Below are 22312 nucleotides of genomic sequence, written 5' to 3' on the forward strand. Positions count from 1 at the left end.
ACAATCAGAAGTGTGACCAAATTTTCATTCCTCGTTCATGATCAGTCCATTTGCGGTCTGTGGATAATAAATTAGCATATTATTTTCCCATTGAGTATCTCCCCATTATGGATCAATTTCAATGGAAAGTACATATAATCTAACCCTCTTGTCTGCCCCACTTCTGTTCAAGGTTACACATGAGACAAATACCTTCTTGTTGTTGTTGTTGTTGTTGTCTTCAGTCCACAAACTGGTTTGATGTAGCTCTCCATGCTACTGTATCGTGTGGAAGCTTCATCTCCCAGTACCAACTGCAACCTACATCCTTGTGAATCTGCTTAGTGTATTCATCTCCTGGTCTCCCTCCTCGATTTTTACCCTTCACGTTGCCCTCCAATATTAAATTGGTGATTCCTTAATGTCTCAGAACGTGTCCTACCATCCGACCCCATCTTCTAGTCAAGTTGTGCCACAAAGTTCTCTTCTCCACTATCCTATTCAATACCTCCACATTAGTTATGTGATCTACCCATCTAATCTTCAGCATTCTTCTGTAGCACCACATTTCGAAAGCTTCTATTCTCTTCTTGTTCAAACTATTTATTGTCCATTATTCACTTCCATACGTGGCTACACTCTATACAAATACTCGGAGAAAAGACTTCCTGATACCTAAAGCTATACTCGATGTTAACAAATTTTTCTTCTTTAGAAACACTTTTCTTACCATTGACAGTCGACATTTTAAATCACTCCTAATGCGTACTCCCAGATAATTTATGGAATTAACTGCTTCCAGTTGCTGACCTGCTATTTTGTAGCTAAATGATAAGGGACCTATCGTTCTATGTATTCGCATCACATTACACTTGTCTACATTGAGATTCAATTGCCATTCCGTGCACCATGCGTAAATTCGCTGCAGATCCTCCTGCATATCAGTACAATTTTCCATTATTGCAACCTCTCGATACACCACAGCATCATCTGCAAAAAGCCTCAGAGACTTTCCGATGTCACTCACCAGGTCATTTATGAATATTGTGAATAGCAACGGCCCTATGACACTCCCGTGCGGCACACCTGAAATCACTCTTACTTCGGAAGACTTCTCTCCATTGAGAATGACATGCTGCGTTCTGTTATCTAGGAACTCCTCGATCCAAGCACACAACTGATCTGATAGTCCGTATGCTCCTACTTTGTTAATTAAACGACTGTGGGGTACTGTGTCAAACGCCTTGCGGAAGTCAAGAAACACGGCATCTACCTGTGAACCCGTGTCTAAGACCCTCTGAGTCTCGTGGACGAATAGCGCGAGCTGGGTTTCACACGGCCGTCTTTTTCGAAACCCATGCTGATTCCTACAGAGTAGATTTCTAGTCTCCAGAAAAGTCATTATACTCGAACATAATACGTGTTCCAAAATTCTACAACTAATCGACGTTAGAGATATAGGTCTATAGTTCTGCACATCTGTTCGACGTCCCTTATTGAAAACGGGGATGACCTGTGCCCTTTTCCAATCCTTTGGAACGCTTCGCTATTCTAGAGACCTACGGTACACCGCTGCAAGAAGGGGGGCAAGTTCCTTCGCGTACACTGTGTAAAACCGAACTGGTATCCCATCAGGACCAGCGGCCTTTCCTCTTTTGAGCGGTTTTAATTGTTTCTCTATTCCTCTGTCGTCTATTTCGATATCTACCATTTTGTCAACTATGCGACTTCAAGAGAAGGAAGCACAGTGCAGTCTTCCTCTGTGAAACAGCTTTGGAAGAAGACATTTAGTATTTCGGCCTTTAGTCTGTCATCCTCTGTTTCAGTACCATTTTGGCCACAGAGTGTCTGGACATTTTGTTTTGATCCACCTACCGCTTTGACGTAGGACCAAAATTTCTTACGATTTTCTGCCAATTCAGTACATAGAACTTTACTTTCGAATTCACTGAAAGCCTCTCGCATACCCCTCCTCACACTACATTTCGCTTCGCGTAATTTTTGTTTGTCTGCAAGGCTTTGGCTATGTTTATGTTTGCTGTGAAGTTCCCTTTGCTTCCGCAGCAGTTTTCTAACTCGGTTGTTGTACCACGGTGGCTCTTTTCCATTTCTTACGATCTTGCTTGGCACATACTCATCTAACGCATATTGTACGATGGTTTTGAACTTTGTCCACTGATCCTCAACACTATCTGTACTTGAGACAAAACTTTTGTGTTGAGCCGTCAGGTACTCTGTAATCTGCTTTTTGTCACTTTTGCTAAACAGAAAAATCTTATTACCTTTTTTAATATTTCTATTTACGGCTGAAATCGTCGTTGCAGTAACCGCTTTATGATCGCTGATTCCCTGTTCTGCATTAACTGATTCAAATAGTTCGGGTCTGTTTGTCACCAGAACGTCTAATATATTATCGCCACGAGTCGGTTCTCTGTTTAACTGCTCAAGGTAGTTTTCAGATAAAGCACTTAAAAATATTTCACTACATTCTTTGTCCCTGCCACCCGTTATGAACGTTTGAGTCTCCCAGTCTATATCCAGCAAATTAAAATCTCCACCCAGAACTATAACATGGTGGGGAAATCTACTCGAAATATTTTCCAAATTATTCTTCTGGTGCTGAGCCACAACAGCTGCTGAGCCTGGGGGCCTATAGAGACATCCAATTACCATGTCTGAGCCTGCTTTAACCGTGACCTTCACCCAAATCATTTCACAATTACAATCTCCGTCAATTTCCTTCGATACTATTGCACTTCTTATCACTATAAACACGCCTCCCCCTTTACTGTCCAGCCTTTCTCTGCGATATACATTCTAATCGGAGTTTAGGATTTCATTACTGTTTACATGTGGTTTCAGCCAACTTTCTGTCCCTAGTACTATATGGGCGTTGTGACCGTTTATTAATGAGAGCAGTTCTGGGACCTTTCTATAGACGCTCCTGCAGTTTACTATTAGCACATTAATATTGTTATTCCCTGTCGCATTTTGCCTACTCCTGCCTTGCCGCGTCTCAGGAGGCGTCTTGTCGGGCCTAGGGAGGGAATTCTCTAACCTAATAAAAAGCCCATGTGCACTCCACACGTACTCCGCTACCCTCGTAGCCGCTTCCGGCGTGTAGTGCACGGCTGACCTATTCAGGGGGACCATACATTTCTCCACCCCATTGCGGAGGTCGAGAAATTTGCACCCCAGCTCTCCGAAGAATCGTCTGAGCCTCTGGTTTAAGCCTTCCACTCGGATCCAAACCAGAGGACCGCGATCGGTTCTGGGAACGATACTACAAATAGTTAGCTCTGATTCCACCCCGCGAGCGAGGCTTTCCGCCTTCACCAACTCCGCCAACCGCCTGTACGAACTGAGGATGACCTCTGAACCCAGACGGCAGGAGTCATTGGTGCCGACATCAGCAACAATTTGCAGTCGGGTGCACCCAGTGCTCTCTATCGCCGCCGGTAGGGCCCCCATCCACATCTCGGATGAGACCCCCCGGCAAGCACACAGAGTGAATACTGGCCTTCTTCCCCGACCTTTCCGCTATTTCCCTAAGGGGCTCCATCACCAGCCTAACGTTGGAGCTCCCAATAACTAATAAACCCCTCCCCCCGTGTGCCTGCTCGGACCTTGCTGAAGGAGCAGCCACATGTCCATTCACACGCAGAGCGGGCGATGCCACACGGCCAGCCTCCACATTGACCCTCCGCCTCGTGCGCCGCGAACGCCGCTGAACCCGCCACTCCCCTTGGGGAGAGGGTGGCCAGCCGCGCCCGGTACCCGCGAAGATGTCTCGACAGCAGGGACAGTGGGAGAAGCATCTAACACCTGGGGTGCACCACGCGACGCACCAGACTCCCCACTGCCGCTACACTCCGAGGCAGCAAAAGCAAAAACACACGGAAGAAGAAGTGACAAGTAAGAAAAATACAGTTAATACTTAAATTAAGGTAGCTCGCTGCCCAGCAGACTTGAAGCAGACGGCGGTTAGGGCGACACATGAACTTACAACATAAAAGTAATAACAGATAAAAATACATGTTCATGAACCTGAGAGAAAATCAGTCCATAAGTTTAAGCAAACGCTATCAGCAGTACAATGAGAATCAGCTTAATTTTTCAATTAACTCCTCGACAGAATAGAAGGAGTGACCCATGAGGAAACACTCCAGTTTCGATTTGAAAGCGCGTGGATTACTGCTAAGATTTTTGAATTCGAGTGGCAGCTTATTGAAAATGGATGCAGCAGTATACTGCACACATTTTTGCACAAGAGTTAAGGAAGTCCGATCCAAATGGAGGTTTGATTTCTCCCGAGTATTAACCGAGTGAAAGCTGCTTATTGTTGGAAGTAAACTAATATTGGTAACAAGAAACGACAATAAGGAATATACATATTGAGAGGCGAATGTCAAAATACCCAGACTCCCTGAACAAAGGTCGACAAGAGGTTCGTGAACTCACACCACTTTTTGCCCGAACCTCTCGTTTCTGAGCCAAAAATATCCTTCTAGAATGGGAAGAGTTACCCAAAAACATAATACCATACGACATAAGTGAATGGAAATAAGCAAAGTAGACTAATTTACTTGGCGAAGTATCACTCACTTTCGGTACCGTTCGAATAGTGAAAATGGCAGTATTAAGTCTTTGAACAAGATCCTGAACGTGGGCTTTCCACAACACCTTACTATTTATTTGAACACCTAGGAATTTGAACCGTTCATTTTCACTAATCATATGCCTATGCTGTGATATTAAAACGTCAGGTTTTGTTGAATTGTGTGTTAGAAACTGTAAAAACTGAATCTTACTGTGATTTAACGTTAGTTTATTTTCTACAAGCCATGGACTGAGGTCATGTACTGCACTACTTGAAACGGAGTCAATGTTGCACACAACATCCTTTACTACCAAGCTAGTGTCATCAGCAAACACAAATATTTTAGAGTTACCCGTAATACTTGAGGGCATATCATTTATATAAATAAGGAACTATAGCGGCCCCAACACTGATCCCTGAGGAACCCCCTCCCCCTTGACAGTACACCACTCAGATCCCCCATCACACTGTATTACGTTCCCCCATTCCTGTAGATCGTTCCCTAATGCTCTTCCTGAAACACTGTACAACTTCTGATTCTGTCAGTTCTTTCAGGTCCCATCTCCTTAAATTCCCACCTTTTTCCAGTTTCTTCAGTTTTAATCTACAGTTCATAATCAATATATTGTGATCAGAGTTCACATTTGCCCCTGGAAATGTCATACAATTTAAAATATGGTTCCTAAATCTCTGTCTTACCATTATATAATCTATATGAAATATTGCAGTATCTCCAGGTCTCTTCCACGTATACAACCTTCTTTCATGATTTTTGAACCAAGTGTTAGTTATGATTAAGTTATGCTCTGGGCAAAAGCCTACCAGGCGGCTTCCTCTTTAATTTTTTACCCCCATTCCATATTCACCTACTACGTTTCCTTTTCTTCCATTTCCTACTGTCGAATTCCAGTCACCCATTAATATTAAATTTTTATCTCCCATCACTATCTGAATGATTTCTTTTATCTCATCACACATTCCATCAATTTCTTCATCATCTGAGGACTACTTTTACGACTTTGGTAGGCGTGGGATTCGTGGCTATCTTGGCCACAACAATGCGTTCACTATGCTGTATGTAGTAGCTTCCCGCATTCCTATTTTTATTAATTATTAGACCTACTCATGCATTAGCTTCATATTAGCCTTCCTAATACTTAAATCTATATCCGATGTTAACAATGACGCCGGTGGATGGACTATCACGAAATTACTGACCGTCGAGAATGTCACAAATATAACCGACAAGCTAATGGGCCCTTCACAGGAAAAGGTTTTTTGCCAGAAAACGGGGAAAACTGAAACCCAGCAAATGAGTAAAAAAGTGTATATTCACTGACAAAAAAAATAGTGTACGCACACAACTTACACAACAATAGTCTGGGATTACTCTATTACGTAATACAGTTTTTGTGATTGTATCTTGCAGCTTTAGTTATTTTTAATTAAAAGAGGCTTTAAAAGGACAGAAAGAACGTGTTGGACTACGCTACAGATCGTTCTGTTAGCACAGTCTTTACTTTGTAATCACTTTCGTTGACTTCGGCAACTCTCAACAGAAATCTCCAACCTAACCGAGACAATGTGCTACGATACAGCCGAGATCATGACAAGAGAATGGGCTACATCACACTCGAAGTAAATGTATATAGGTAAGGATCCCCATGACCTGTATACGTCTGTTATAAAAAATCTCCAAGCCACTCTCCTCAAATAGACCGCAATCTTCTCTTGACCTTCAACTGTTACTATTTCAGAATTGAAAACCAGATTCAAAGAAAATTTGGCTACAAGGCACAAAACTAGAAAAATAAAAATAATAAAAGTGAGAACGTGAAACATGTTAGCAATAACCATAAACAGGAGATTTTACAGAAAATAAAATTGAGAAAGGAAATTATTAATATTATCGACCGTTTAGGAACTCTAGGCTACGAAAGGGATGAAAACACATATCGAATAAGTGGTGGAAGAGTTAGTGTGTTTTAAGATTAAATCCAAACAAGAATTAGAGAAAAACATATCGACGCAAGGCCTCTATTACGAAAAATTGCTAAATCTCGAGACAAATTGTGTCCTTCTGTATTTGATGAAATGTTTTGGCCCCTAGTACGGATGAAACAGTATCTGCAATATCAACAGGAACTTCGGACATGTGTTTCATATTTCATCCAAGCCTGCAGTCTATAAATATTTAAACAAAATACTATAACAAAATACCACTACAGGGGAATTACGTACGGAGTAGTTCTTGGTAAAGAAACACAGGACACAATTACGTATGTAGGCTTAATACGAACTACAACTGTGTTTATAAATCGCTATAGTTGGCTTGGACTAACGACGAGCGAATATCAATATAACCTGTACGCTTTTCAAAGCTGTTATCCATGAAAAAGCTAAACCACGTATCGCGAACAAAATACTATTTAACACCGAAACAATGATATTAGCTGACAATGGGCACAGACTTTAGTCAATGGGCACTGTTGAAAATTTGTGCCAGACCAGGATTAGCACCCGAGTCCCCTGGTTACGAGGGAGAGGCAATGATCACTGTGTCCGAATTACACAGTGGTCAACAGAATATCACGAACTGCCCGAGCATGCCGTTCGTTAGATCCAAATTCTCAATTTCTCCATAGACTGCTAATGCACTGCTCCTTGAACATAATCCTCCTCCCCTTAATTATACAGTACATGGCCAAAAAAACAGACACCGAATATATGCAAACTTGGCCTTACGAACATTGCAGACGTCGTCTATGTAACACACGTCAAACTTCAAAGAATTTACCAATTCGTTGCATTGTTTACTATAGACCACAAATCAAGTAACGTAAAAAAAGCACTGCGTCTATTGAGATTATGATTCAGAGTTTAAAAAAAACTAATAAGTCGCCTAGATATTACAGTTGCTGCCAAAAGAGGAGAACCATTATTTTCCCACAAAAGGAAATATAGTTAAAATGACGCTTCTATTTCGGTTAGTTTATGCGGTTACTAAAATTTGCCGTGAAAGTTACATAGTGGACTCTACCCTCCCCCCACCAGAAACGTAGTTATCGTGGCTGTTGTGAGACTTTTGTACACAGTTAGAGAAAGTGTGTTAAATGTGGCGCGGACGGAAACACTAGGCTACGCTACAGGGCAATCTGCTCGCACAACGTTTAGTCGGCATTCATAATCGTTGGCGTAAACAACTCTCAATCAAATTACCACCTTCCAACCTAACTTAGATCTCGGGCTACACTACCAATCGGCCTGTCATCACAACCAAATATTCATTGAGGGGGGGTGGGGGGATTTCCTGTATCTCTCTCTAATGTATCTCTAGGCACAACTGCCAGTTTTGTCAGACTCAACAGCAAGATTTACCAATGGTAAACACTTTTTAGACGGCTCGTAATTTTAGAATAGTCCTCTTCGTCTTACTTGGCATAAATTGTTCGCTGGCGTCCCAGCAGCTAGCTCCCTCAGTGTCTGCTTCTGCCATCGCACCACGCCAGTCTGCTGTTGTCCTAGCAGACCGAACGCACCGCACATCCGACACCTTCGGAACCACTCACTGGCCAGTTAGCAACTGAGCGGAACACTGTTTACATCGTGAAAGGAAAACTATGCAAAGATGTACACTTAAATGGCACGACTGAGTAGCACACACACAGTAATATCTGAGGAATGTCCTTCGACACGCGCAGAACGAAAGTCTTCTCGCGAACGTACAGCGTCTCTGAAAAAAAATCTAGTGACTATATTCCGGCGTTACGGCCAGGTTCTCATACAAATGAGCAAAAAAGGGTAAATTTGAAATTTTTTTTGAGACAATGAAAATACATTCGAACGATCTGTTTGGGAATTACGAGTGACAATACTATGAGCTTAATTTTAGATTTTCAATAAAAAATGGCGCCCGTAATTATGATTTGATCAAGGGCTTGCGAGACTGGAGTACGCAGAGTGCGTGCAGTGTGGCACCTCAGATGTTACCTGAATTCAAAAATGGGTAACATCAGTTGATACTACATTATTTCTCTGAACTTGAAAATGGATAACATCAGTCGATAATACATAAAATTAATGGGAGTGTATACCTAACCGCAATGAAACAACCTTAAATTTAACGATACAGTGCTAATTCGAACTTTGAGTTAGATTTTTGGGGGTTTGTTTCACTCCTTATGCCTACACAAAAATTAGTTAATATTAACAGATGTCATATTATAGCTATAAGTTCCTAAGAAAAGTGTTTACTTTTAGGGGTCAGAGGTAGAAGTTAAGAGATCGAACCACTTTTAATTTATGCTGCATGCCGTTCTGAGAAAATCGTTACTCGAAAAAAAAAGTGTTCAAAGTTTAGGGAAAACATTTAGTTATATTATTACTTCGATTTGCATGAACTGAGTGTTACACATATATTCTTAATGTCGCTGAAAACGAATCTGAAGTCAGATTTTCAATATTCCAAACAGCTAATCCAATACCGAGGGCAAACGATTATGTTTTGACCAATTTTTACCAAAAATGTATTTTCGTTATTTACGTTTAGTCTGCAATTCAAGGAGTATTTATCAGCCCTTCCTCTACCTCTGATTGTTCCTAGACAGCAACTTCCTGTTCTTCTTGGCAGGAAAAGCCGATCTGTCTAAGCTGGATATGCAGCACTCGGCAGCCTGCACTTGATATTCGTCCGTATTTTCGGTGAGTATGTTTGCATGCATTCTGCAGTATGAATCCTTTTGAGCACGTGCGACACGGGACGAGTTATCATCTACATCTATATGGATACCCTGCAAAACACATTTAAGTGCCTGGCAAAGGGTTCATCGAATCACCTACACAACTGATAATTAATTGAAACCCTCAGCTGCCGACAGGTGTTGTTGATATACTTCGATGGGGACAGCTGAAAAGTGTGCCGCTACTGGGACTCGAACCCAGGATCTCCTGCTTACAAGGCAGACGCTCAATCCATCTGAGCTATCGAGGGCACAAATGAACAGCACGACTGCAGGAATTTATCCCTCGCACGCTTCCCGTGAGACTCACACCCCGAACCGCCCACAATCCGATTACGTAATGTACTTAATAGGTATTTGTCCATCCACTCATTACTGGCTCACACTAAGGTGACGATTCCCGTAAGATTTCCGGTAGCCTGTGCGCATTCGCACAGACGAAGGTCAATGGCTGGGTGACGTTTAACCATAGATATGAAGATAGTAACTGTTCTAGAAAGAACAGGCGCCACTGACGAATACATGATAGACCGGCCGATGTGGCCGAGCGGTTGTAGGCACTTCAGTCGGGAGCCACGCGACCGCTACGGTCGCAGGTTCAAATCCTGCCTCGAGCATGGATGTGTGTGATGTCCTTAATTTAGTTACGTTTAAGTCGTTCTAAGTTCTAGGAAACTGATGACCTCAGATGTTAAGTCCCAAAGTGCTCAGAGCCATTTGAACCATCAGTCCGTATGTTTGCACACTACTTACAGTAACTTATGCTAAGGACAACACACACACAACCATGCCCGCGGGAGGACTCGAACCTCCAACGGGGGGAGCCGCGCGAACCGTGACAAGGCGTTGGACACATGGCGGATACCCCGCGCGGCTCATGGCAGCCGTGACACTGCTTCAAACAATGGACTGTAGAAACTTTTGTAAAGCACGGATTAAAAAAAAAAAAAACGTTTCCGTTCCAGGAGTCTAGACAAGTACACCTTTAAAAAATGCAACTACAAAGAAATTGAATTTTCGAACGGGGCAGGGCTTAAAACTTTGAAGAGTTAAATTTTAATGGCCGTTCTCTTGTATGCAAATAGTTTCACAGTAGAAATTTCTCTAGTTTTATTTATATATTTATTTTTTGCTGTAGGTAAAGAAGGATAGGATTCTGAGAAGGGGGAAGGGGGGGGGGGGTGGAGGAATCTCGCCTCTCCCACCTTGGAATTCTCAGTACAGAATTTTTATTCATTACGAGATTCTCAGCCACTTGCAGAAGTGATTTCGCGTGATTCTGCAAAACTTTTCCTTTAGCCAATCGTAGCAACTATAGGATTCCGTTCCTGCTGCATGACATGTCTCGGAACTTAAACTGACCAACTTATTTGCATAAAGAGGTAGCTTATCATCCGCTTCTTTACTTACTTAGACCGTTCATGGTCTGCAAAGCATTTTTTCTTTAATCGTTTTTTTTATGTCTTTTATAAACTGCAACACTTTCTAAACTTTTCTAAACTTAACCCCGTTGAAGCATGGTCTTTTGCTGAATGACCAAAAAGCAATGCTGACAGCTGGGGTCCAAGGTTTTTGTTAATCAAGCCGTTTGTATTCTTGTTTGTATAACGCATATTTCTTTATATCTAATTGAGAAGTGAAATACCGGTTTTCGTAGATGCAGATTTAAAATATTTTAATATAACGCAATAAATATTTCATTAAAATTTTCATCCCCTTATGCTCGAAGTTAAAAACCAGTGAAACACGTAGTTTTTAAAAATTGTAACAGATTAGCCGAATACGAATTGTCAGATATGCTTTCATAATGCTTTCATAATGAACCATTTTCAGAAACGTGGAGCCGGATCTGGGGGTGAATTTCCTTCTCTCCGAGACACCCGGCTTCTTCTTCGACTTAGCCGGCAAACAGGCCGAGGACGCCGGGTGGGGACCGAATATGCAGCAGTTTGTGGATGGCGACGTCGTCACTAGCTGTTGCCTTCGTGCGGGCCTCTTGTGTAAAGGGGGAGCCAACCGTGGCCAAGTGAAGGTCTGTATTCCACAGGAACGAGTTAGCATGGCACTCAGATATTTCCACGAGTCGGCGGACGGGGGTCATTTGGGGTTCTTCAAGACCTTGAACCGAGTTCAGGAATACATGTTTTGGCCCAACCTATATCGCGATGGCAGGCGATTTGTTGGCAACTGTGTCCAGTGTAAGCGTGGTAAGCCCGATGTTGGGCTGCACAGAGAACTACTACAGTCGCTTAGGGAGCAGTGTCCTCTGGACCGCGACTCAAAGATCGAAACAACGATCGACGGAAACTGGCGCCAGAAACGCACCAGCTCACTCTATTTCATCCCCTTAGGGGTTGAACTTCCAAAAACACTGAAACACGTATTTTCTTATTTGTAGCCTTGAAGTCAAATACCAATTTTCGTAGATGTAGCCTTAAAAATACTTTCATAGTTCTTCCATAATTATTTATCTCAAAATAAAATGTTCATCCACTATTTCACCTCATAGAGGTTAAATTCCCAAAGATACTGGAACACATATTTCTTTATTTCTGACCTAGAAACCAGATACAAATGTTCGTATGCCTAGCTTCAAAATTACCTTAATAGCTACATGATTCAGAAATCCTTTCATGTCCTGCGTCTCCCCCTTAGAGGTGGAATTTTGAAATATGCAGTATAAGCGGTATAAGATCAACACTCTTTCCAAATCTCAAGGTTTATTTTCCTTGGCGGTCTGGACTGTGTGAGTTTCATAGTAATAGTCCTCCACACACACACACACACACACACACACACACACACACACACACACACACACACACACACACACCACTACCAATGCCACCACCACCTCCTGGGGAAATTTCTGCAGACGCCCTTGTTCCACTGCAGTCATATTTTGCCGACGACCTACATTTAGCAGCGTGGGAGGGATAGTGTCGTGCAACAGACAGTATACTCAGTAGACAACGAACTGTTCGTTGTGAAATCAGCGACATATTAACCGAGACTGACACAGAAGGTGCTGAAGGTGAAGCACGCTAGACTCGTGTCTACCACGGCTTCAAATAGTATCGATTTACTATGAACGGAAGTTCCGAAAAGTGAGCAAGTAATTTTACAGTAAATTCAGTACCGATGGTGAGGATATACAACGAAAAACATTTCTATAAAATTTCAGAAATAATGAAATATTCCACTCAAGTCGCTTGACAGAAAACGCAATGGATATGCTTGCACTTAAGACGGAAGGCCCTACGTGCTTACGCAGGCTTACGACAGATCGCAAAATTCGGCAGTAGGCGTAAGCCAACCTCTTGTGCTGCCATCTGTTATTGATGCCAGGCATCAAGGTCTCAGTAGTACGACCATCCACTGGAGAGTAGTTTGCTTTGTAAGCACTCCGTCTTCAGGCCACGAGTGACCTACTGGGACAGCACCATCCGACCGCCGTGTCATCATCCGTGGAGGATGCGAACAGGAGGGGCGGGGGTCAGCACACTGCTCTCCCGGTCGTTATGTTGGTATTTTTTGACCGGAGCCGCTACTATTGGGTCGAGTAGCTCCTCGATTGGCATCATGAGGCTGAGTGCACCCCGAGAAATGGCAAGAGCGCATGGCGGCCTGGATGATCACCCATCCAAGTGCCTTCAACGCCCGACAACGCACTTAACTTCGGTGATCCCACGTGAACCGATGCAACCTCCGCGGCAAGGCCGTTGCCGCAGATATTTTACAGTAGTTGCTTACGTTTCATAATTATCTAGTTTACGGGGAAAATGTAAAAAAGGCGATTGTCACCGAAGCTACAACTAATCTGAATTTCTGGTTAGTTATCAAGTGGTCTTGTGTGCGAGCCTGAATTTTTCATCCTTTGCGGTGGGAATGATTCAAACCCGTCATGTTCTTCTTATGAAGTGTTCTATTTATTTTGCACACAATGATCGTTTGTAGTTGTCTTGAGTTACTAGGTTGATAAATTTTTGTTTGGCGCACGTATCATAACTGAGATTTGCGCTTAATGGCTGAAGGTGAATTAGCGTAATGAGTAGTAGCGAATGTTACAGTAACATGTTTGTAAATTATTTCAGGTAAATTACGTTAGTCGTGTAATATTATCCGTATACCAGTACAGTATATGGGCCAATTACGTTAGTCATGGAATACTATCCGTATAAGACTATGTCACCTTGGTGTCCCGGAATTTGCTTCAATTTTGGAATCCACGAAAGAACTGGAAATTTTCCTTTACACAGCTTTCCATATAATTTCTATTACAGTGATTCAGTCTTGCCTGTCACTCGACTTTTCTGACTGTGAAATAAATTCTATCGCTCAGGTGCTTATTACCTCTTCGTGTTTCCATTTGCCGATATTGCGCATAAACACATATCTCAAAGTTGCTATGGACATTGATGGAGCGACACACTTTTCTATGGCGACACTGAAGTTTATAGATAGAAAAACCGATCAGTTAAAACGACATGGGTATTTTAGTTCTGAATAACCGATGTCTTTCAGTATTTGTTTGCTCTCGGTTATAACAAGTATCTTTTCATTTTTTCCTGATAACCACGTAAAAACAGATATATCAATTAGCCACAGATGTCGTAGTAAAATTTTTAGTTTTCAAATAAACCTTTTTAAAAAAAGACGAGTAATTTTTATTCGTAAGATTTCCATAGCACTGAAATACGGCGTTATTACAGAAAAAAATGGGAAAAGTTATGTATGCCACTTTAATAACACTGCTGATAGAAACGAGCAACAAATGGATTGGTCCAACATTGCCGAGACAATACTGTGCCTGTTATACAAGCAGAGCGCGAGACTGGACACAGTTTCTCGCTGTTGTCGAACGTCAGTTGTAACATAGAATGGCACCATCTGGAAGTCTGGAAGTATTTTACGATATGCGGTACGAGTGAAGAACAAAGTTAGATTTGGTCGACTTGCGACATCATACAAGGAAAAAAGTTAAAATTTAACAAATCATTCATAGTTCTGGATAAAAGTAGAAAGTGCCTGATCTGCTGCTGTGTCTACGTAGTATGCCGTTATCTGCTTTTAGCCCTTAAAAACAGAGAAATTAAAACGAAAAAGAGAGTTCTCCTGCCGCAGTTTTCACTCTTTATCGCTGGACTATACGTAATGCCTGCATAGTGCTGTGATAACCGATTACAATATAATTTTTGAGCAAAGCTTCTAAAAACTATAATCAGTAGGATAATATTGCCAGTTTTCTGTAGTATAGAAGCACTCGCCAGCAGCGAAGATCGGACAAAGTTTTATTTGACTATTTAATTTAAAGAAATTAGAATTATATTAATACCGTCAGTTGCTCGCGGGCGTTGATAAATATCAACGTGGACAAGTGAAAATGTGTGCCGCGACCGGGACTCGAACCCGGGATCTCTTGCTAAAATGACAGACGCTCTATCCATCTGAGGCACAGAGGACACAGTGTATGGTTCGACTGCAGGGACTATCTCGCGCACGCCTCCTGCGAGACTCACATTCTCACCTTGAATGTCCATACACTACAGTCGTAGAGTCCCACTCCAACACACTCATTCCTCGTGGAAGACATGTCCATATCAATATAAGTATATGGTTCTGGCAATACCAGCCATGACCTTCTTCTGTGAAGATGCACACGTATTCCCCGAACTGGACTTGGTAAGAATGTGTTCCACGAGTAATGAGTGTGTCGGTGTGGGACACTACGAATGTAGTGTGTGGACATGCAAGGTGAGAATGTGAGTCTCGCGGGAGGCGTGCGCGAGATAGTACCTGCAGTCACACTATCGTCTGTGCCCTCGGTGGCTCAGATGGGCAGAGCACCTGCCATGTAAGCAGGAGATCCCGGGTTCGAGTCCCAGACGTGCACACATTGTCACCTGTCGCCGTTGATATATATCGACACACGTGAGCAGCTGACGGTATTAATATAATTCTAATTTCGTTCTGAACGGCTGCAGGTCATCATAAGGGTATTTAATTTGACATTTTGATTCCATTTATCAAGAAACTGAGAAAGTAAAAATTGTTTAATCTTTGTTTGATTTCTACGTTTACTAGAGAAAATAATGTAAATAAAAGACTGAAAATCGGTTATTACAAGAACTGGTATTGTGACGGGCTTTAACAATTAGCTTAAAGAAGGGTTGGGAAACTGATAAGAGCCGAAAACCAGTTGTTTGAGCGATAACCGATATTCCTACTGCTGTTGTGAGTGGTAAGATTGACGCGCAAGGACATCTAGAACAGTTTCTCAGAAAGGTTACTGCAACTCTGATGTTCTCAAAATGAACGGGCCAACCATTGGCGTCTGCGAGGGTGAAGGGGAGGGGGAGGGGAGGAGGTCGGGAGGGGAGGATAGGCAAAAGGGCACTTTCACCCATCGCCCCCAACCCTCCCTGGAATCTGGAGTAAAGAGTTTTTATTCGTTACAGTATACTCTTCCAGATAAGAATTCTCCACAATACTGATAAACCTTAGCTTTGGCCAGTTGTAGCGCTTATAGAGTTAGGGTCTTGTAGCTTGATGCACCTCGTAACTGACCAGCTGATTTGTACACAGAGTGCCAGTCTCAGAATCATGCACTCCAGCCCCGACGCGCCTTCCCCCCTCCCCACCACTGGAAATATTTCTGCAGACTCCAGTCTGCCACTGTGCATATATTTTGATAACATCCTGGTTTTAATAGCATCGAAGGAACAGCATTGTGCAGTAAAAGGGTAGACCTAGCACAGAACACACCATTCACAATGAAAGGCATCACTTAGTAGATGGTGAAGTACTCTGAAGCTAGCCAGATAGAAACAGAACCTCCTGGCACTGCATCTAACCCAAATTCTAATCTTACACTAATCTCTTGTATGTACCTACCACGCCCTCAAAGAGCCAACGATTTACTATTATCAGAAGTTCCGAAAAATGAGGAAGAAATTGACCCACACTTTTTTGCGTTGTTTATTATTTCGATTACACCATAAAGGGAATGGACTTGTAGCCACAGGTTACACAAGCGATAGATGGTTTAAAATACATAAAAAGAGATGACAATAAGAAACGCTTTTTAAAAACACAATGATGCACGGCTTTTACGATTTTTACAGGAAAAAAATGGATGACAAAATAAAGGTTTTTCAAAAATACGCTGGTAGACAATATTGGGGATTTTTTATCTTTATAGATGACTAGCGGAAAAGCTTGGTGTTGACCAGGCATTTATTTAGAGCTGTGCGTCCACGTCCGTACTATGCAGCGTCTGGCCTTGTCCTGAGTTTTTATGACGTATCTCCCGAAACATGTGTCGTACAATGATATAATTTTGTAGGTACATTCAGCGTCATATGCGGATACTGTCTGCAAAATTTATTGCGAATATAGTAGCAAAGAAGTAACAAATTTAAATGTCACGAATGCTGTGATGCCCACACACTTGGGTGTAACTAATGTACACGGGATGCTTGGCACGATCATTATGGCTACCATCACCTGTGGTCGTAATTGGACCAGCTGTGTCGACGTAGTGAAAATATAAATGTGCATAACATGGTAAACGTCCATTCTTCCCAGCCATCAGACCGGAACTACGATCAAAAATATCATAAAAAGTGGTAGGGGCAATGGCCTTGCCGCAGTGGATACACCGGTTCCCGTCAGATAACTGAAGTTTAGCACTTTCGGGCGTGGTCGGCACTTGGATGGGTGACCATATGGGCCGCTATGCGCTGTTGGCATTTTTCGGGTTGCACTCAGCCTTCCGATGCCAATTGAGGAACCACTCGTCCGAATAGTAGCGGCTCCAGTCAAAGGAAACTACCACAACGAGTGGGAGAGCCAGCTCCTCCTCCACCCTCAGTGAGAATGACGTGGCGGTCGGATGGTCCTGATTGGCCACTTGTGACCTGAACACGGAGTGCTTTTTTAAAGTAGTACTCCCTACATAAAACTGACAGTCTAGGCTCAGGGACTGTCCACGGTAAATGCTGCAATGGACCTACGAATACTATTAAAATAACGGTTTGAGTTCCCTTTAATTGTCCAATCATCTGAAGTGAGTCCTTATTGCAGTACGCTGAAAAATAGATTTTATGTTAATGGCGGATAAATTTTATGTGAATGGCGGCAAATTAACTTTACCCTAATGACACACAAGGTCAATGCCGTACTATCACGTAAAGTATTCTCAGATCGAAATGTTTTGCATTACAAAATCTCCAATGTAGATTCATAATACCGCAATTATAATTCTCAAAATAATTTGGAGCTACGTTCAATGCATATTTAAATGCATCTTTCAAAACAATAACAGAATTCTCATTAGATCATCATTATCAATGGCTAGAGTATTCCTATTATTTCGTCTACCAAAAACCGCGTCTCACTATGGCTTCTTCAGTACGCTGTTTTGTTTTCCACTGTTGACAATAGAAACGATCTGGCAGATGTGACATTGTAGATGCGCAGTATGCGTGTCTTAATGCAAATAAACCGTCTGGAACATTTACCCTTGAACGTCCCTAGAATGGGATTTCATGGAACGTTATTACTTTCCTGTGTCCATTTCCATCACAAAAGCTGATCGCCACGACTGGGGAAGGGGAGGAGGGGGTGGGCTGAAAGTTGGCAGCAGTGGCAGAAAAACCGAAGAAAACCTCACGTTTTCGTCATTTGTTTTCATAATGAAGTAGTGCCAATTCATCACATCGCAGCCTTTTCTCTCGGAAACGGTGAAATTCATCGTCTGGATATCAATGTCGCCTGCTGAGGTATGCAGTCGCACCACTCTGTACGAAATAGGTTCTAAGCTGATGCAGTCGACAAGTAACATCGAAATATATCGTCACCTAGAAATACATCGACACCTCGAAATAAATCCACACCTCGAAATAAATCGCCACCTCGAAATAAATCGCCACCTCGAAATAAATCGCAACCCTCGACAAATCGCAACCTCGAAATAAATCGACACCGTGAAATAAATCGAAACCTCGAAATAAATCGACACCTCCAAACAACCGCTACACCGAAATGAGTCGATATCCCGAAGTATATCGACATCTAGACGCATTTCGGCTTACCATATAGACCGAAATCTCGATGCTAGTCGACATATCGAGATAAATTGAAGTACAGAAATATATCGATATCTCGAAATATATTGGTACCACGTAATATAAAGATATCTCTCAAAATAGCGATATCTAGAAATTTATGGATTACTAGAGATATGGAGGTATCTTGAATTATATCGATATCTCGATAAGAATCGATATCTGTAGTACACCAATACATGGAAATATATCGATACCTGGAAATATATAGACAACCTTAATTGTGTCGGTATATCAAAATAAATCGATATCTCGATATAATCGGATACTCTAAATCAATCGATATCTCGAAATAAATAGACTCCTCAATATAGATAGATATCTCGAAATAAATCGATATCATGATTTAATGTGCGCATCTACATAAGTCGATATATCGAATTGAATCGATAATGGGAAAAGTATGGACGTCTCAAAATAAATCTGTACCCCTAAGAAAACGATTATCGAAATAAATAGATATAACGAAATATATCGCTATCTTGATAAATACCATTATCTAGTGGTCGGATAAATGTTTCAAGATGACATGACATAACAGTATAGTCTACATACATAAAAATACTTTGGATTTTCAATATATCGATAGATTTCTAGACCTCGGGAAAAAAAATCTTTGATCCGACCTCGGGGCAAAAACGCAGACCTCGGGAAAAAACGTCGACCTCGGGGAAAAACGCCGACCTTAGGGCAAAAACGCCGACCTCGGGGAAAAACGCCGCCCTCGGGGCAAAAACGCCGACCTCGGGGAAAAACGCCGACCTTGGGAAAAACGACGACATCGTGGAAAAACGCCGACCTTGGGGAAAAACGACGACATCGTGGAAAAACGCCGACATCGGGGAAAAACGCCGCTGTTGGGAAAAAACGCCGACCTCGGGGAAAAACGCCCACCTCGGGGAAAAACGCCGACCTCGGGGAAAAACGCCGACCTTGGGAAAAACGACGACCTCGAGAAAAACGACGACCTTCGGAAAACTGCTGACCTCAGGAAAAATCCAGTTCCATTAATTTACATAGACAATAATGTTAGTTACCATTAGGTTCTCAAAATGCAATCAAATTCCTGGTATTTATCACCTCACACAAAAAGTGGTCATGACAGAAAAGTCTCGTTCTTTAGAAAGTTTAGAATGAGATATTCTAAATAATGCAGATAATCCATTTACAATAATCTACAAGCACTGCACAATGAGAAGAGACTGTCAACCAGAGCACTTTGAAATAGTGCACAGCCAGGAAGACAGAGGTTGCATCGCTGTTTATAATCCTCTGGTGCTTGAGATTCAGAATCCAGGATTGCCTCGAATGAGAACAGCGCGAATGAATGTCCTGCACCAGTAAAGAACTTACTCTGGAACTCCACAGAAAATCACAAGGCACAATTATATCACATCATTTTCAGCAAACTACAGAAGCCTCTAGTGGACATAACAACGTCGTCACCTCCTTCACTAGTGAAAGATCTTAGTAGCTATTGAGTCAAGAGTAGGTGGCCAATTAATAATTTGTTGTTCAAAGCTAACTTCAGTGTATATGGGAATACTCAGTGGACATCTTTAACCATCATATTTTACTGTCTAAGATATGTCAACTTCCCAGACTATAAGTATAAGCAGAGCTTGGTCTTTACCAATCCGAGATTGTTTAGAATAGGTATCAATGGAATCAGATCCACTGGGCATTTAGAGCAACCTGCTTTAAACAATATGAGCAGGCAATAGACACAGACACAGAATTTGAAATTTCTCTGTGAAGCGGTTACCTTCATCGTCTTCAAACTTACTTTGTGTGCTGCGGTATGCGGAGGCACTAATAGCAACACAGTAAAACACAGAAGAAACTTATAAGTTGATGTAATCAGCCAGTAAGAAGCAGTACAATTCAAGTTTTAGTAATCGATTATTGACTTATTATCCGGCTTTGGTGCCTCAGACATGTCCGACGACCTTAAGATTTGGCATGAAACGAAGTCTGGAAGACACGTTACACGATAGAATTGGAAAAGTGTTCATGTGTTGTAAAAACCTAAGAAATCGTCCCGTTTTCGTCAATTGCCGTCGAATCGACGTAATGACATATCGTCACATTGGATGCTTTTCTGTATAAAACAGTTACATTTATCGTCTGGAAACTTATGTCCCTGGCTGCGGCATGCGGAGGCACTAATAGCAACTCCATAGAACACAGAAGAAGCTTCTAAGTTATTGGTTCAAATGGCTCTGAGCACTATGGGACTTAACATCTGTTTTCATCAGTCCCCTAGAGCGTAGAACTCCTTAAACCTAACTAACCTAAGGACATTAAACACATCCATGCCCGAGCAGGATTCGAACCTCCGAGCGTAGCAGTCCCGCGGTTCCGGACTGAGCGCCTGAACTTCTTGACCACCGCGGCCGGCTCTAAGTTGATGTAATCGGCCAGTAAGAAGCAGTACAATTCAAGTTTTAGCTATCGATTATTGACTTATTAGCCGCCTATGGCGCCAGGGATATGACTGACGACGTTAGGATTTTGCATGAAACGAGGTCTGGGAGCCACGTTACACGAGAATGTGTGAAAACTGATCATATGTAGTAAAAACTTAAGAAATCCTCCCGTTTTCGGCATCTACTATCGAATCGACGAAATACCAGATCGCCACAATGGCCGCTCTTCTCTCTGAAACGGTTACATTTATCGTGGGCAAAGCTATGTCGTGTGCTGCGATATGCGGAGACACTAAAAGCACCATAGTAGAACACTGAAGATGCTTCTAAGTTGATGTAATAGCCAGTAAGAAGGAGTACAATTTAAGTTTATTTATCGATTTTTGACTTTTTAGCCTTCTTTGGTGCCTTGGATATCAGCTAGGTCCTTACCATTTTGCATGCAGGGACGACTAGCAGCCACGTTGCACGGGAGAATGTGAAAAGTGATCATATGTAGTAAAAACCTAAGAAGTCCGCCAGGTTTCGTCATTTGCTATCGAATCGACTTTATGTCAGTTCGTCACATTGGCCGCTCTACACTTTGAAACGGTTACATTTATCGTGTGGAAGGCTATGTCGCGTGCTGCGATATGCGGAGACACTAATAGCACCATAGTAGAACACAGAAGAAGCTAATAAGTAGATGTAATAGCCTGTATGCAGCAGTAAAATTCAAGTATAGTTATCGATTTTTTTACTTTTTAGCCTTCTCTGGAGCCTTGGACATGAGCTAGGACATTAAGATTTTGCATGCAGGGAGGTCTAGCAGCCACGTTGCAGGGGACAATGAGAAAAGAGTTCATATGTAGTAAAAACCTAACAAATCCGACCGTTTTCGTCATTTGCGATCGAATCGATTTAATGTCAGATGGTCACATTGGCCGCTCTTCTCTCTGAAACGGTTACATTTATCGAGTGCAAAGCTATGTCGCGTACTGCGATATGCGGAGACACTAAAAGCACCATAGTAGAACACAGAAGAAGCTTCTAAGTTGATGTAATATCCAATAAGAAGCAGTACAATTCAAGTTATCGATTTTGACTCTTTAGTCGGCTTTGGGGCTTGGACATGAACTACGAACTTAAGATTTTGCATGCAGGGAGGACTAGCAGCCACGTCGCACGGGAGTATTTGAAACCTATTTATATGTAGAAAAAACCTAAGAAATCCGCCCGTTTTCGTCATATGCTATCGAATCGATTTAATGACAGAACGTCACATTGGCAGCTCTACTCTCTGAAACGGTTACATTTATCGTGTGGAAGGCTATGACGCGTGCTGCGATATTCGGAGACACTAAAAGCACTATAGTAGAACACAAGAAGATTCTTAGTTGATGTAATAGCCAGTAAGAAGCAGTACAATTTAAGTTTAGTTATCGATTTTTCAATTTT

At 42.1% G+C, this 22312-nt stretch overlaps 1 non-coding gene across 1 annotated transcript; it reads right to left on the reverse strand.

The window, feature by feature from the left end:
- Positions 1–9495: 9495 nt before the first annotated feature.
- Positions 9496–9570, reverse strand: Trnat-ugu (transfer RNA threonine (anticodon UGU)). Its single transcript has one exon. It is a non-coding gene; the product is annotated as a tRNA-Thr (tRNA).
- Positions 9571–22312: the final 12742 nt, after the last annotated feature.

The sequence above is a fragment of the Schistocerca gregaria genome, unplaced genomic scaffold (genome assembly GCF_023897955.1).
Source record: "Schistocerca gregaria isolate iqSchGreg1 unplaced genomic scaffold, iqSchGreg1.2 ptg000422l, whole genome shotgun sequence".
Taxonomy (NCBI): domain Eukaryota; kingdom Metazoa; phylum Arthropoda; class Insecta; order Orthoptera; family Acrididae; genus Schistocerca; species Schistocerca gregaria.